Genomic DNA, 16599 nt, shown 5'->3' on the forward strand with positions numbered 1-16599 from the left:
AAGATGGCTAAGCTAAGTAGAAAACATCTGATTTCCCTTGGTGCTACCAAGGTTTCCTAACGCCAGTGCTTGTCATTCCAGGAGTGTGATGCAGGGAGCATGCTGTGCTCAGAGGACCCTCAGATGGAGTGTACACATCAGATGGAATGTGACCTGCCCTGTGAACATTGTCCTTCAGGAGAGAGTGGCTCTGCAGCCCTCAGCTCTCTGGTGAATGGGGTTGTGTGTGCATAACACTGAGCCCAGTAAGTGAAGAAGCAGCCTGAAATAAAATCATGTTTTTAAGACTGAAAAGCCAGAGAAAAGGTAGTAATCAAAATTAGGAAATACAGGCTCCTGGTTCAGCAATGCAGAGGACCTGTTCCTACATCTGGAGCCTAGTACTAGGAAAATGGGAATGGAGTTGCAGGACAGAGGTATAAGGAATTCAAACTAGTTGCTTGTCCTTGCAGCTGATGGAGAAATGTCACTCTGATGTAAATTGGCAAGGGGTAAGATGCAGACTATGGGTCTGTGGGTGAGTGGAAAATACACCACTGGAGGAAACCCTTGCAAAGTAAGAACATGTAGAGAATAGTGCTGGAGTAATTCCTAATGCAGCTCTGCCCAAATGTCTCTCTCTGTGCTGTATTTTCCTCCCTCAGTCACTGTACCAGCAAGTTCATGGTTCTTCTATGCATGGGCTGGTATTGGCTGAGGAGAATGAGAAGGTGAGACTGGTAGTATATTTTTAAAGGAGCGTGCACCTACAGCTGAGTTTGATCTTAGTAGGGTAAGACAGTTTAATAGGCTTTTCCCAACTTTAACACATGCTGGAAAACACAGTTGACCTTGTGAGTGACACTGAATAGGTTTACTACATCTCGAAGCTAACTTTCTGGAAAAATTAAATTTGGAGAAGCTGAGACTGAGAGCATTTGATAGCAAGGTATTTAATCCTAAAGCCTCAGGAAAATGTCACAAATGGCATTGCAGTAGGAAATCTTATTTTTCTCAAGAACTGTTTGTGGCCTAAGCAGACACATTGTTTTCTTCTGAAACACCAGATGCAGTGGAAAATGTAATTTTAGAAGATGGACCTTGCAGCCTGCTAACACAGCATTTATATGGATTCTTAAGTCTGTAAATGGATCATTACACATTGCACAAAAATCCATACCATTTCTTGGCTTAACATAGTAGTGAAAGAAATATTTCCAAGATTTCACTGGAGGAACAGATTGGAGATCATGACAAAGAATGAGCATGTAGTGTAATTTATAGCTTGCCTGAATTAGACTTCTCACGTCTAATCTGCAGTTAAAACTGGATATTGTAGGCTCAAGTTGGCTTCATCAGCTAATGAAGAACTTATATCAGGATAGTGGCTGTTCATTTAGCCTGGCTGTGTTCTGCGATCCGATCTCTGCAGCTGTTTCCTGATCTTGTTGATGTGTTTAAAGAACACACATTTGGTACTCCATGCTTCTGGAGGTGGTATATCTTCACACTTCCTGCAGAGACTTAGCACTATACTTAAGAGAGTAGTAGAAACAAAAGCCTAGAACATAAACAATCAAAACTCTTCTGGGAGAGGGATCCTACTTGAAAGCAAAGTCTCAAAGTTCAACCCCACAAAAAGACTCATAGTCAGTTCTGCTGTAGCTCAAAGCTAAAACCTGAAGAATGCATGGCAGACCTTGCTCTACCTTAAGCTAGTTTGTCAGGGTAAATATTTCCACATTTTGAAATATAAAATAGGTAATAGTCATAGTAATAGACAAAACAACCCAATATGTAACATTTACTTGAAAGATTTACATATGTACATGGAAGACACACCCACACACTATCATTAGCAGTACTAATAAGGTATTGGACATTTGACACAATATATATTACATATAACCTGTTTGTTAAATGAATGCACTCTAAAACAGAAGGACCATCTAACAGTCCATTAGAAATACTGTCTTGTGTCTTTCCACGATCTAATACTCTTTTACTTCCTGGGTTATTGAAAAAAAAACCTAAAATAACAGTAAGGGGAGCTGTAAACATTTTTTCAGGCAGCTGTTTTGTACTTATTCAAAGTGGCTGCTGCCTCTCCTTGTTGTCTGTGGCACTGAAATCATGAGGCATCCTCATCCTTTTTGGGGTAAATAGCTCCTTTCTGGAAGATACTGCTACCAAGGAAGCAGTTACTTTTTCCTAAGGAAGCTTTTCTTCCTGGAATGAGGTATTTTTCCCAAACACAGTTTGGGGCTGTTTCTCTGCATGCATTCCACAGGTGGTTACTCCCCAGGTACAAGAGAGATAATGCTCACAGATGTGCTGCAAGGCCTCAGCAGTCAATGAGAGAGCTGAGGGTGAGGAAGCGATGACAAAGCCTTAGGAATGAGCGAAAGCCTTGCCTTTGCCTTTGCCTTTGCCTTTTGCTCTGAGGCTGGAGCTGCCCCTACACAGCAACATTAGGATCTGTAAGTTGTCAGCAATCTTGCCTCTGAAATAAACCTTTTGAATCCTTTCCATTGGTTACCGTTCTTTGGGGGAATACCTGTGTATATTTTGCTTTACATCCTTGTAGCTGCTGCCAGCATAAAGTGAGGCACCCTCTGGAGATGGGTCTGATGCCATGGCTCTCAAACATAAGTGGAACCTATCAATCCCAGGGAAAGGTGGTACCCCTTAGGGGTATGACTGAGTTTGGATTGAAGTGCAGTGTTGTAGGGCAGGAAGATACATCTGAGCTGCTTTAACTAGAGGACCATGGCAGCCTTGTGGTGTTTTTGACAAGCTGCAAGCCTTTGAGAACCACTGAGGACACTTTGGTTTCTAGACAGCCTTTTACCCTGTGCTGCCAAAGCTGGAGGGCTCTGGGTACCTGGAACAGCCCTTGCAGGTTGCAGCTGCACCTCTGGATCTGAGAGCAGTTAATGCTCAGAGTCAAGCATGACAGGGAAACAGGTAACACATGAATGTGTGGCCAGCGACAACGGACACCACAGAGGTTCTGAGTGAAGTGGATGGCCATGGAGTTGCAAGAAGCCCAAACAAAAAAAAAAAAAAAGGAAATGGCAAAATTCAGTCTGGAAAGATGTATGAGGACATATGGAATGGCAGAAATATAGTATACAACAGGAGGGTAGTGCAAGGGAAGCAAGTGTGGTATAAAGGCAGATGGGGATCAGAAGTGTGTGCATAGAAAGCTTGGAGGGGGATGTGACGGGCAGCAGCTTCTCCCATGTCAAGTGAAAGTTACAGGGAAGGAGTGAGTACTGGAGTGGCACTTTGCATAGGTTTTCTCTGAAAGACTGCCAACAGTAGATGAAAATACAATAATGAATTTTCAATAAAGAAGAAAGCAGTTCAGGAATCATGAGCTGAAATGACTTAAACTTGTGTGGTTAATAAAGCTGTAATACCATTGCAGGTGTTTTGTGTATGGAAAGAAAAACTCGTACCTGAACACAGACTCTGCCTTTGAAGTGGGTGCAGCAGCTCTGAACTGAGTACATATCAATACCTGATAAGAAGAGTTAAAAGGAAGAATAGGAGGGCAAGGTTTCATTTTCTGGAAGGGTTGCTTCTACTTAACACTAACCTTCAGATTTCCAACATTAAATCAGTATTCAAAATACAGTGGTATGTCCTTTGTTCCTGAAAACAGTTGTAAAAGTAATTTTCGATTACTTCAGCACAGGGAGAGGATATGTGTAAAGATACAGGATTAAAGGGTTCACTAAGATGAAATATTTCACTTAAGAAATGTTTCTTTTAAACAGGCTTTTTCAAAACTCTCTTACCATCAGATTGCTTAACTTTATTTTTGACTCATTACACTGAAAGGGGAAGTCTACTTTTCTTATTTTTGGTGTATGCTGCATCTGTTTTTTTCTGATGTTAAATCCGCAGTCTTCAGGGTCTCTTGAAACCCTTAGGTCTTCTGGTTGCCCGTGCAATCAGGAACTAAGTATATTCTATTTCCATCTGCAATTGATTTAAAATGGTGTCACATACATTTAAGTCACAGATTAATACCTTTATTATAATTTGCTAACAAAGTCACATGTGCTATCCAGGAAAATGTCCTTTGGCTATGGTAATATATCTTGTTGACAAGTGGCCTTCCTGCCTTCTCTTTTGTTTTGTTTTGTCACATGGACACGTTGGCACAGTTCCAGAAAATAAAGAGATGCATGAGTTTCATTTTCCTATAGCAAAAGTGTGAAATACAGGAGCACTCAGCACGTTGCATGCAAGACTTCAACTGTGTTCTAAACATACACTTGCCCATAGCGACAGCACTTGTTAACAATGGTGACTCTTTCAACGCTTCTTTGTGTTAACATAACTGTAACTTCTGTTAACCAAGCAATCAGAAACTATTTCTATATTTGTGCATTGAGGACCATGCAGAAAGTTAAGTTCAAAATATAATGAGCACAAAGGTACAATGAAGGGAACATTTGTACCTGCTTGTGCCACACTGCACTTGTGTGTATTTCTATAGGTGTCTCTCAGGTGCAGAAGCTGGAACAATATCAGCCCTAACACAAATGAGAAATAGGAATGACACAGCTAAACTTGAGTATTAGCCTCCTCACTCCTGTTTTTCCTGTGCCTTGAGCAGAGTAAACCCTGGAGGAAGTGTGGGATTTAAGCTCAGGACAAAATTTCTCATTAACCACATGGTGACTAAAGAGATTCAATTAACATCTGCCACAGGAGACCAAGAGTCAGCACAAAGTATGGAGAACAAGAAGTTAATAATGCCTTGCAGTTGCCACATGAGCACAGCCCGTCTGTTATAGAAGTAACAGCTGATGGGCAGCCAAAACCCTTCCGAGGCCCAAGTGCTTATAAGACATTTTCTCAAAAATCTGGCAAAATACTGGTAACTGCTGTGCTGCTATGAAAATAAACCTACTATACCAGGGAAGGTTTGTCTAGGTGTGAAACTTATATCAAAAAAAGAAGTAAATTGAAGTGTGCGTCATAGATGTAGGAATGATTTATGTCTGGTGTATGATGGGAAGAAATACAGATACGGAAAATTTGACCACCAGGATTCAGCTGGCCATTAAGTCATCAAAATTCTTACAATACAAGGGAAATATGATGGACAAGCCAGACATAGGATCAATTGCTATGACATCAGGGAAACAGTATCATCAGTGTCTGGGATTGCTGGAGTGCTCATCAGTAAAGGCTAAACATGGTGTTATAGCAAGAATATCAGAAGAAACAACGAGAAATTCTTTGTAATTTTGGTCCAAAATAGATAGCCATGGATCCTGTTCGTCCTCAACTTTAAAATTACCAGCACTGCAAATTTAGTTTTTCTGATGAACTGTGTTCAGTTGAGCTGGCAAAATGATAACTAACAAACACAGAGTAAAAGTCCTCCTTGCCTTGCTGAGAAAAGTAAAAAACCTGAAAAACTTAAAACAGCTTTGTATATTTATACAGAAAAGAAAAAATTAAAGGTAAACTACAGTATAACACACATCCACACAAACTAGATATAACAACAATCCTCTACCTCCCACTGAAAACAGATCTCATCACTGGATCCATAAAACACCCCAAAAGATATCCAGCAAGGAAAAGAGAGAATAACAATACAATGTTTACTTCCCTGAACTAAAACAAAATGCGACATAGGCCCACCACAGCAGGACAGCAGCAGCGTGTCCTGTCTCTACCTCGACCATGATGGGAACTGAGAGAACTCCTCCTACTCTACTGTATTGAGGCATCGGAATATGGTCTGGAATACCATTGGCCAATAGGAGTCAGGTGTCAACTGGACAAACCCTGCTCAAGTCAGGTGATAATCTAAAGTCTATTCTGAAAATTAAAGCCTAAATTTAGGCCTAGCTAAACCCATAGAACCAACAGATGCTATTTCTTACCATGCTCATTAAAGACTTTCTTCCCCTGCTTCTGTGAAGAATGCAGGAAATGGTTTGGTGACCCCTCCCCACAACTGGTGTGTGGCTTGTTCATGCTACAGGCACATGTGGAGACATCTGCCAGGGAAACAAGATATTCCTGTGTAAGATTTTATTTTGAAATCTGTTTTATGAGCAAATCTCGGGTTCACAGTCTGCACCAAGAAAGGAAAAAATATCTTTTGTAAGGCTTTCAGAAAGCTTTATCTAGTTGACATTGTGGAAGCTAACAAAGTGGGTCTCCAAGCCTCTACCATCAGAAAGCCAGCAAAATTCCCTTTGAGTTGAGTTGAGATCAGTGTTTGCATTCACATGTTGAACCTAGTCTTCCAAATTCCTAGAAGGCAACATACTTCTGTGGCCATGGCTCCCTGGGAAAATTAACTTCTACTAAAATAATGAAACTGTCAGCCCAGGGGAAGGAGCATAAGTGCAAGGAACAGAGCTGCGCTGGGAAATAAATTTGGATTATATCAAAGTAATCCTTTAAATTTGTATTTACTTAAAAATCCATCCTCATATACAGCCTTATACAGTGACATAACTTTTTCAAAAGTGCTTAACCTTGTAGCTTGGAGGAACTGGGATTGGAGAGTCTCAGTGACTTGTCTACATTTAGGTACTTAAAGCAACCTAATCCTCCAACTCTGAGGTGACAAAGAAGCTCTTAATGCCTTGCATAATTTCACGTGGCCTTATACACAGATAAATTGCTTTCCTCCCACCCTAAATTGCATGTTCTGTGGACTCTTGCCTGTAGATTAATAACAAATGTAAAAGAATCTGTAAAATTGTATTTCTGGAAGAGAAATTGATCTGTTAACATTTAAATTCTTTGCCATAGGCTTTAGTAAATCTTTCAGTTGAAGGTAAGATTAACTTCTTCTTATGCTTCCAACATCTTGGCTTGCAGTGTTTTTAAAGATGCATGAAGGATAAATATCCTTGCCTTTCAATTTTTTGATCAGATCATTTTCATTTGGCCAGATGCTATCTGGGCCATAAATTTCAAAGCTAAAAATAGACTTGACATTTTCCCCCCTTATCCCTTAATTCTCTCAAATAGATAATGATTCAGTGCTACCTTGTGAACTTTCAAGTCTATCTCACCGCATGTGAAGTGAACATATTGATTTGGAGAGCAGAAGTCTTACACTTTAAGATTTTTTAAAAAGGAGTTAGATTTTTCTAATCTTTTATTTAAATCAGTAGCTAAGAGCAAGGTGACTTTATTCCTTCACTACAGTGATTCTAGAGCCTCAAAGCTTGATTCTGTTTTTTCACTTTGTTAAAGGTTCAAACACAGGAAGGTGGTGTCTGGGAGGAGCCCCCTCAGAGAATTTTTCGCACCATACCAACACAAAGGGTTTAGGCTTGGAGTCTCAGGAGTGAAGACAAGGGATAGCTGATGGCTTCTAGATTCAAGCTTAATGGTTGGGTGGAGTGAGAAAACAGAATCCCCAGCACCTGGGAGAGGGGGAAGTTTTTCTTTCTTTGTTCTCTGTGTGCTGTTTTGACTTTTTTGGGGGTTTTCTTTGGGTAACAGCAGAAAAGAAGCCACTGTTTGCTAGTGAGGTCTTTTTAGCTGGCTCTGCTCTTTGCTTTTCCCTCTCCATCTCCGGGCACTCTGAGCTTCAGAGAGAGAAAGAAGAAGGGAAAGACACAGCTGCTTTCAGGACACTGCAGACCTTTTTCCCCTCTTCCTGGGGACCGATTTGGACTGCAAGAAGATTCCTGGGAATTAGCATTTCCTCCATTCCTAGTTTTCCTTCTTCGTTTGGAACAGAGGACAAGGACAGAGAAAGAGAGTGTCCACATGAGTTCATCTTTTATCTCTGCCTCGCTGGGAAAAGACTGAAAATTCACTTCACAGCCAGCCAGGGTGCGACACTGACCCTGTCCATAAATATAATTGCTCCAAGAGGAATCTACCATTTTGGGGGTTGTTCTCCTTTGGTTTTTTTTTCTATTTATTTTATTTTACCTTCGGTGCTGGGGGAGTAGTTTGCTCTGGTCTATTTACAGTTATATGTATACACATAGTAGTTAAGAACAGTTGTCCTTATATCCATTTTCTAATTAAAGTTCCTTTTCTTAAATTTAATAAAGAGTGAAGTGATTATAGTGGAGGAATCCTCTCCTCTGCTTTTTGGTAAATATTTTGGTTTTTCCCTCAAACCAAGACACACTTCAAATAATTCTATTGCAAAATCTTTACTTTTTGCAAGGTGGCTTCATAATATGTAATACTAATACTCGAAACATTAGATCCTGCTTTCAGTGATATCAGCTTACATCTTGATTATTTCATCAAGAAAAAATTACACCAGAATTGTGCTATCATAGAAAAGTGCAAAGATCAATTGTCAGCTCTTGTCTATATGACTGCAATATTAATTGCTACAAAGGGACTTACCTTGCTCCTGTGATGAGGTTTTGCTCCTTAAAATGTTTCTTCCCCCACTCAAGCCTACAAACCAAAGATGAATAAAAGAAACAACAAAAAAGACAAACTCTGAAATCTAGTTTACGTCACATGTTTGATGTTTACAGGATACACCACCAATAGGTGTTGGATTGGAACAACTAGTTTGAACAGATTATTTATATGCTTTTTGTTTCTTCTCTTTTCTGTATCATCCCCCTCTGCCTTTCAACTCTTTATGGCAAGGAACATCTCAGTATTTGTAGTTTGCTATAGCATAGTCATGTTTCTTGCTTTGTTTTTGATGGTTAATGAATTGACTTTGCTTTCTAAATGGTGAAAGTTGTAACTCAGTCATGATATCAAGAGTGGTTAGAAATTCTAGGTCACTTCACTAATACACACAATTCAGAGAAAACAGTGAAGTTTTCTCACCCTGGTTTGTTTAGCTGCATATCAGTTGGTGTTGTAAATATAGTCTTGCTAAAACTGTTTTGTTCTCTATCTCTCAGCAAAACTTGAAAAATATCTCTTTCTGAACACATACTAATCCCAGTGAATTCATGATGCTTTGTGTAAGGTAGAAACCACCTCAAAATAGTGTCTTAGCAACTCAAATATTAACAGTCTTGGTAACACCTGTAGGGGAGATCAATAATCTTTAAGTATGAAACCATCTGTCTTCTTTACCACATCACCAGAAGTTCTGTTGCAAAACAAGATCATGAACCTACATCCCAAAACTGTTCTCAGGAGTTCAGAAAATGCCAAATTCATAAGCAAACCTAAAAAAAAATTAACAAAGGAGTCCATTTCTGTTACCATCCCTGATGGGACCTGAGGCTGTATGTATCCATTTGATTTTGTCCATAAAATTAAACTAGCAGTGTATTGTTCACTGATTGGTGTATTACAGTTGTGGGAAAACAGAGTCACTACATTGTACTCACTGGATGAAAATGACTTGTGTGTGCAAAGGTTGCACTTGTCCCCCTTGCCTTCCTTGTGTGTTTCCACTTTTTAGTTGTGTGAGAGAATGATGTAACTGCTACAGTATGAAAAAATAGAGTTATTGTAGCCACTTCTAACATGTTGGATATAGCTGTGTCCCATTTACTGAGGAATGCAATCAAGCAAAGAAACACAGAAACATTGAAACATTGAAATATCACATGCATTTTTCAGAGCTCCATGTCCATATGTCAGTGACATTTGCCCTGAATTGATGTATCTAGTTCTCAACTTGGCCCCAGGGAATCTAGAAGATCCCCAGTACAAGTGAAAAAGTAGCAACTTCTTAAGAGGCAGGAATAAACAGTTCATTCTCCCGTTTGGCTCCTTCCCATCTCATCCGTGTCACAGCATGCTGTCAAAGATCACTCTTTCTTTGAAAAGTAATCCCTAGACAACATTTGGAGAAAACTGTATCATGGGAGAATTCTGTTTAGAGCAATCCAACAACATACTAAATGATAAAGATGTCAGCTCCTTCAACTTACATCTCCGTTCTGTATTACTCCTTTTCCCTTACTCCTCTAAGCAGCCATCCATCCTATTATTTAATCTGTTTTCTTCAAGGAAGAGAGATCTGTGCTGGGGTATAACCATCGAACTCTGAATTGTGGCTCAAGGTATTATTAACAGCATGTCACATATCTCATTTTAAGACAAGGACATGCATTCCAGGAACGTAAACTTCAATTATCTATTTAGCAGAATATCCAGATTCCAAAACCTCCAAGACAGGAAGTGTTGGAATCGGTGCTGCTCAGGCAAGCAACAATTTTTTTAATGCAGGCATAAACTATTGAAAACGTTTTTGTCCTCCAGACAGTTCATCTTAATTACAGATCTCTGTCCCAGTTGCTTCTCTTGCAGCAAAATTCAATTTAAAATCCAGGCAGAGAAGACTTCTGGTTCAAATCTTGTATATTTTATTTTGTTGTTTTACATCTCCATTTTTAGGCCTCAGTTCCTTTTCCTTGAGCCGTGTACTTCTGCCATGTATCATTTACAGTTGTATAAAGTGAGAGTTAATTGTCCTTTATCCAGAGCACAGCTAACTGGACCCTGTGGGAGGAGGCTCAGGAGAAATGTCAGTTTTCCCCAATTCATGATGCCTGTAGGATGTCAGGGCAGAACTTTTCTCAGGAGGTAATTAAAGTGGATGAAACAGCCTCTTTGAATGAGGATGAGCTCACTGTAAAGGCTGGAAAATAAAGGTTAAGATACACAAAGCATTTCTGACTCCTACAACCAATTAGATGAGTGGGTGCTACAGGAGCACCCCTCTCTCTCATGCTGAAATTTCCCACCCAAGAGAAATGCTGGTGAAGAGATGCATCTAGCACTGCCTCTACAAGAGAAAATAACTATTTTCATCCTTTTCTAACACAGCAAGTATGAGGCAGGGCAGGGTATCTCCCTGTCAGTGTTCCCACTGGAGATCCTGCCCCTGATGCCAGAGAGCTGCAGAAAAAAGATGTGTCCCAAACTCAGAGTTTCCGAAATCAAAGCCATTGCTCATCATGCACTGTGGGCCTAGGCTACCAATTTGGATCTCCAGACTGTTATAGGAGATGAGTGGAGCATGCTTCCATAAGACTAGGGTGCTTCCAGGATTAACCTTATTACAACAGACCTTTTAAGTCTTATTACTGACAAATTTTACTGCTTCGTTGTTGGCACTCTTCAGGCCAATGGAGTTACTGACTAGATGACCCATCCTTAAGGTGAAAACAAAAATGGGAGCAAATTTCCATATGGGAGAGGTCAAGGTCCAGGTTTTGAAAGAAGATAAATGCCTCTTAATTTTATTGACAGTCAGGAATGGAAAATTTTCAGCATTCCTTATTACCTGTCCCTATAGTCAAGTATGTGAGTAGAATTAAGTTCTGTTTACAAAACTGCTATTACTGTCAGCTGAAATAAGCACTACTGGCAGTCAGAGCACCTTTTAGAAAGATAATAACTCACTTTTTATTTGACATGGAGAGACACTTCTTAAATAACTCAGTTGTCTGTACTTGGTGCTTTTGTTACTCTTTACTGATGTGGGAAAGCATTCTAAAAATTACCCTTTTTTCTATGAACTTTCCAACTGAAACATCTATAAATTACCATGCATGACAATATTTACACAGCAATAGTGAAATGAAATAAAACCCTTCCCTGCTCCAAGCAAACAAAGTTCTAATGAACCACAAAGGTTATTATATTCTAAACATTACCCATGCAAGAGTTCAATTTAAAAACGTGGAAAAGAAGACTTGTTACAAAAGCTGTAGTTGATCTGTGGACTAATTACACTCAACTATGTAATAACTCTGCATGTCATAACCTCCTGCCCCACTACTCTGTCCTTGAAGACTTTGGATTATCTGGTTTGTCATGGCTTGATTAAAAAGAAACCAAATAGGGAGGCAGAAAGTGGGCTATGTGCAAATTCTGTTTGGTGCTGCCAAATTAAATACGTCTGCCTGGTGCAAGGTTTCTGCCAAAATAACTGAAGGATATGACTCGACTGGGGGCAAAGGGAAGGAAACAGAGAACAAATGACAGTTTGTCATCTAAGATGGGAAGGGACAGTGCATGGTGTCACCAGGATAAGGCTCTTCAAACCAAATGGTCATTACATTAGGACCTTCCCCTTCAACTCAGCCTAGAGGCACCATATACAGCCTCCTTAAGGACAGAGACACAGAGGCTTTGCTGACACTGACACCTTCCTCTGATTCCTGGAAGTGCCCTGGAAAGACCTGCATTCACCCATAAACATTTCTACCATGCAGTGTTCAACCAGTACTCAAGGGCAAATATCTGGCACTCAACAGCCTGCTCATGGATGTCAGACTAGACCCTGATTTTTTTTGTATGGAAATTTGTCATAGATACCAAACTGTATGCATTTCTCCTGTTTCTACTCCAGTTTTCGTGAATTTAGTCTGATGATCCTTATGAGTCCCTTTCAACTTGAGGTATTCCACAATGCCATGATTCCATGACTTATGTTTCTTAACCATCTAGGTGACTCAAATATCCATCTTTGACACCTGAGGTTTTCTGGGGCTCTGCTGATTCCCTTTGATTTGCTTCTTTCTCCAGGAGTGACAACAAACTGTGAAAGAGGTAAGATTACAGCAATCAAAGTGAAAACTGGGGAAAGAAGTGAACTCCACAAAATCCTTGGGAATAGGGAAAGAGGTATTATCTGGGGGCACCTTCAGCCATCACTTGTTCTGGCTGTATGGTGGGGACCTGCTGTTAGCTACCTTGGACAAAGGGGAGGCTGTAAGCAGTGAGTTACATGGTTTGCAAACCATGTATTTCTATTCCTTCTAAGCCTGTGATCTGCTCCAGTGGTGATGGCCCACATAGGCAGAGAGCACAATTTGTCAACAATCCATGCTCTGCAGCAAAGCAGCAGGTTAGTACTGGGAAGAGTTACATTGTCTCTCAGTATGGCTGAGCTCAATAAAGGAGAAGTAAGATCTGAACAGAGAGTTGGCATATTTGATCCCATGCTGAAAAATTTTCAGCTAAGGGATATGCTTCTATAAACCAGAGACAAATATTCTTCCCGGAGGGTTTTTAAGTAAAGCACAAGTGTTGCATATCACTGCATTTTGAATATAACAGCTCCATCATCAAGCCAGGGACATCTGGAATACCCTCCTCTGGACTGACCTCGAGTAACCTGTGCATGGATTTGCAGGACTTGTCATCCAGGAAAACATGACATTGTAAAATAGAAGCAAATCCAGATCTTGCAGATTGTGAAAACAGTCTTCCCAGAACAAGGGATAACAACCTAAAGGAAGAATGTAATACAAGAGGGTGTTGATAAAAGTGAACAGAGAGCAGTGACAAAGTAGTAAGCACTTTCCTGATAAGCTCAGGGAATGTCTGTACTGTAGATAGAAACAACAGAGCTGTGCAGAGCAGTGCATGATGGATGTTACAGAAAATGTAGTTAACACATATTTGTACACAGTCCAGGAGCCAGTGTTATAGCACTAAAGCTGGGGGAATTTTGGCAAGGAAAACACAAGCCACAAATATAAAGATTAGAAATTCTTAGGAAGAGTTCAGTGGTTTTTCTTCAGCTCACCTTTGCTGCAGCCTGATTCTGGGATTATGGTTAATATGCAAATCTAGAATGAGGAAGATCCACTCAAAGACATTTAATCCAAGGAAGGTTAAAGGCAGCTACTGACTGAGCAGTGGGAAGTGATACCTGCTGAGGACTTTGTTAGATCCACCAAGTCCCAGAAAGCTAGAAGGTATAGTTTAATCATTTAGATATTAGCTAAAGAGTGCAAAGGATGTACATATTTCCTTAATTTCTGAAACATTCCTAAGTGCCTCTAGCATGAATTTGATGAGAAATCATGGGCAGCATACTGCAGACCTGACTGGGGAAAGGTCAGTAAGGCACTTACACCTTGTCTTACAATTCAAGACATGAAGCATCCTAATGGAGAATCCCTTGGGAACAGGAAAGCAGTGCTAATGCACTGAAAGCCTAACAGAACAAAAATTGTAATGAACAAACTGTTTTGTTGCTCTGATATTTTCTAATTCCATAACTTGAGCTTGCCTAAGTAAAATAAAGTTGACCTGAGCTGCCTATAATGGTCACTTCTATGTGCCAAAATACAGACTAGCTAAACTAGACTATATATAATTCTTATACTTAGATTCTAATAGGAATAATTTACAGCCTCCTGCATTTCTTGAACACATACAACATTCTAATATAGTGAAAAAGCTGGAGTGAAAATGTAACATTACCCCAGGGACAGCCCTTTTGCCTCAGGCTGCCTGACCCCATCAGTTGTGTCACTTGACCCATCCTGGGAATGAGCTTGAGTATGTCATGGAAGGAAGGGAAAAATCAAAACTACACTTGGGATGTGCAGCCTGGATGCATCATATTCACTTTACTTTCAGTGGAAACATTGGAGAATGCATGATATTTGAGGACAGGATCAGAGTAAGGGAAAGAAGATGCAACACTTCCACATCTCTCACTTTCTTATTTTCCTTCCCTCATTTCTTTCTACCTTCTGCTTCCTACATTTTCGATACATTTTCCTTCCTACCTTTTTGATAGCATTCCTGCCCACTCAGCCTGCTGCACTTCAGCAGCAGCAGGAGGAATTACAGGAGTTCTGGCATACTTACAGTCCCTTGATCCCCCTCACATGGGTGCAGGGTGCATACTTTTCTCACTCTGCCCTGGGGAAAGAAGTAGGACTTCACTGTACAGGAGATGAATGCCCAGGAGAGGTCTGGCCCAGGGTGCAAGAAACATATTGGGTTCTCCTTGCTGGCAGGAGCAGTGCAAGCTGTCCCAATGGTAAACTCTGTCTGGATGAGGTTCAAGAAGTGCTTGAAAAACTGTCAACCTGCCATAGAGGCAGTGTGATGCATTTCCCTGTAGTCAGACTCCAGCAAACAAGCAGAATCAGCTTGAAAGCAGAGGCCACAGCCCCAGAGTAATAGCCAGCACTTATTAGGATCTCACTAAGAATGAAGTTGGCAGGCTCAGAGAGACATACTGCTAAAAATACATTTGGCAGTTAGCAGGAGCGAAGTGAGACAAAACCTGCTTCACTCAGCGTTCTGTGGTCACAGCCCTTAAAAGAGCAGGAGGCCCCACAGCAGGCATTCCCTGAAATCATCCTCAGCAGGACCAAGTAGTAAATCTGTGCTGGTGGATTTGGCACTGAATCCTGTTCAGTCCTGGAAAAACAGTGGGGGAGGAAAAAGTATAATCCTTCTTCCCATCAAGGAAATGAACAAGTGTTAAAGCAAATACAAACAGATTAGGAGTGATGCAGAATAGGTACATCACAATGAACTCAGACTCTATCCAAGAAACTTATCAGAAGCTGAAGGCTAGTGAAATGAAACTCCACATTTTCTTTTTACTCCACTTTCTCTTTTTAAGTATTTTCTCAGTGTCTGCGATACATAAGGGATTTTTTTAACTATATGCTTCTTTGGAAAAATGGTTTTACCAGCTAAGTGCAGGGTCCTTCACTTGGGCCACAACAACCCCATGCAGCACTACAAGCTAGGGGGAGGGTGGAAAGCTGCCCAGAGGAAAGGGAATTGGGGTTGCTGGTCAACAGTGGCTGAACATAAGCCAGCAGTGTGCCCAGGTGATCAAGTAGGCCAGTGCATCCTGGCTTGGATCACCAATAGTGTGGCCAGCAGGAGGAAGTGATTGTCCCCCTGTACTTGGCACTGATGAGGCTGCATCTCAAGTGCTGTGTTCAGTTCTGGGCCCCTCACTGCAAGAAATAGATCAAGGTGCTGGAGCATGTCCAGAGGAGGGCAATGAAGCTGGGGAAGACTCTGGAGCATGAATCTTAAAAGGAGTGGCTGAGAGAGCTAAGGGTGTTTAGCCTGGAGAAAGGAGGCTGAGATAAGACTTTATCACTCTTTATAACCATCTGAAAGGAACCTGTAGCCAGGTGAGGTTCAATCTCTTCTCCCAAGTAACAAGTCATGGGATGCAAGGTAAGAGCCCCAAGTTGTACCAGAGAAGGTTTAGACTGGATATTAGGAAAAAATTGTTCATTTAGAAGGTTGTAAATTATTAGAACAGGCTACCCAGGGAAGTGGTTGAGTCACCGTCACTGAAAGTGTTAAAAAATTGTCTGTGTGGCACTTAGGGACATGGCTTGGTGATGGGCTTGGCAGTGCTGTGTCAATCTTGGCCTCTATGATCTTAAAGGCCTTTTCCAATCTTCACAGTTCTATGACTGCTTGTATCTCACCTGTCAATCATACCCTGGTCAAGGAGTTCTTGGGAAAATATCAGGTAATTAAGTGCTATGCTGCAATTGCATTTTAACTCTAAAAGTTATTTTTCCAAACTTCCTAAAAGGTATAATTTTGTCATCATAGCCTTCAGTTTCATTGTGACGGCACTGAAGCAGGTCAGCTTTTGGGTTTTATGAGGAAAGTTAAAAAAATTGTCATCAATAGGAAAGCTAGAAAGGAAGAGAACTCAGAGTAGGAGAGGAATAGGGAGGAGGAGATGAGGGAGAGTTCATTTGTACTTACTGTCAGGAATGATATTTTCTTCCAGAAAAGTGCACAACACTAGCAGGGCTTCTGCTGCTCTAAGTCTGTGCCACCTCTGCAGTGTAGTGAAACACCTTCTATTGACATTCTCTTCCAGCAAATACCATCTGGTGGTAAGTGAAGAGTGTCTGGAAGGCA

Source organism: Pithys albifrons, chromosome 2, assembly GCF_047495875.1.
Source record: "Pithys albifrons albifrons isolate INPA30051 chromosome 2, PitAlb_v1, whole genome shotgun sequence".
Taxonomy (NCBI): domain Eukaryota; kingdom Metazoa; phylum Chordata; class Aves; order Passeriformes; family Thamnophilidae; genus Pithys; species Pithys albifrons.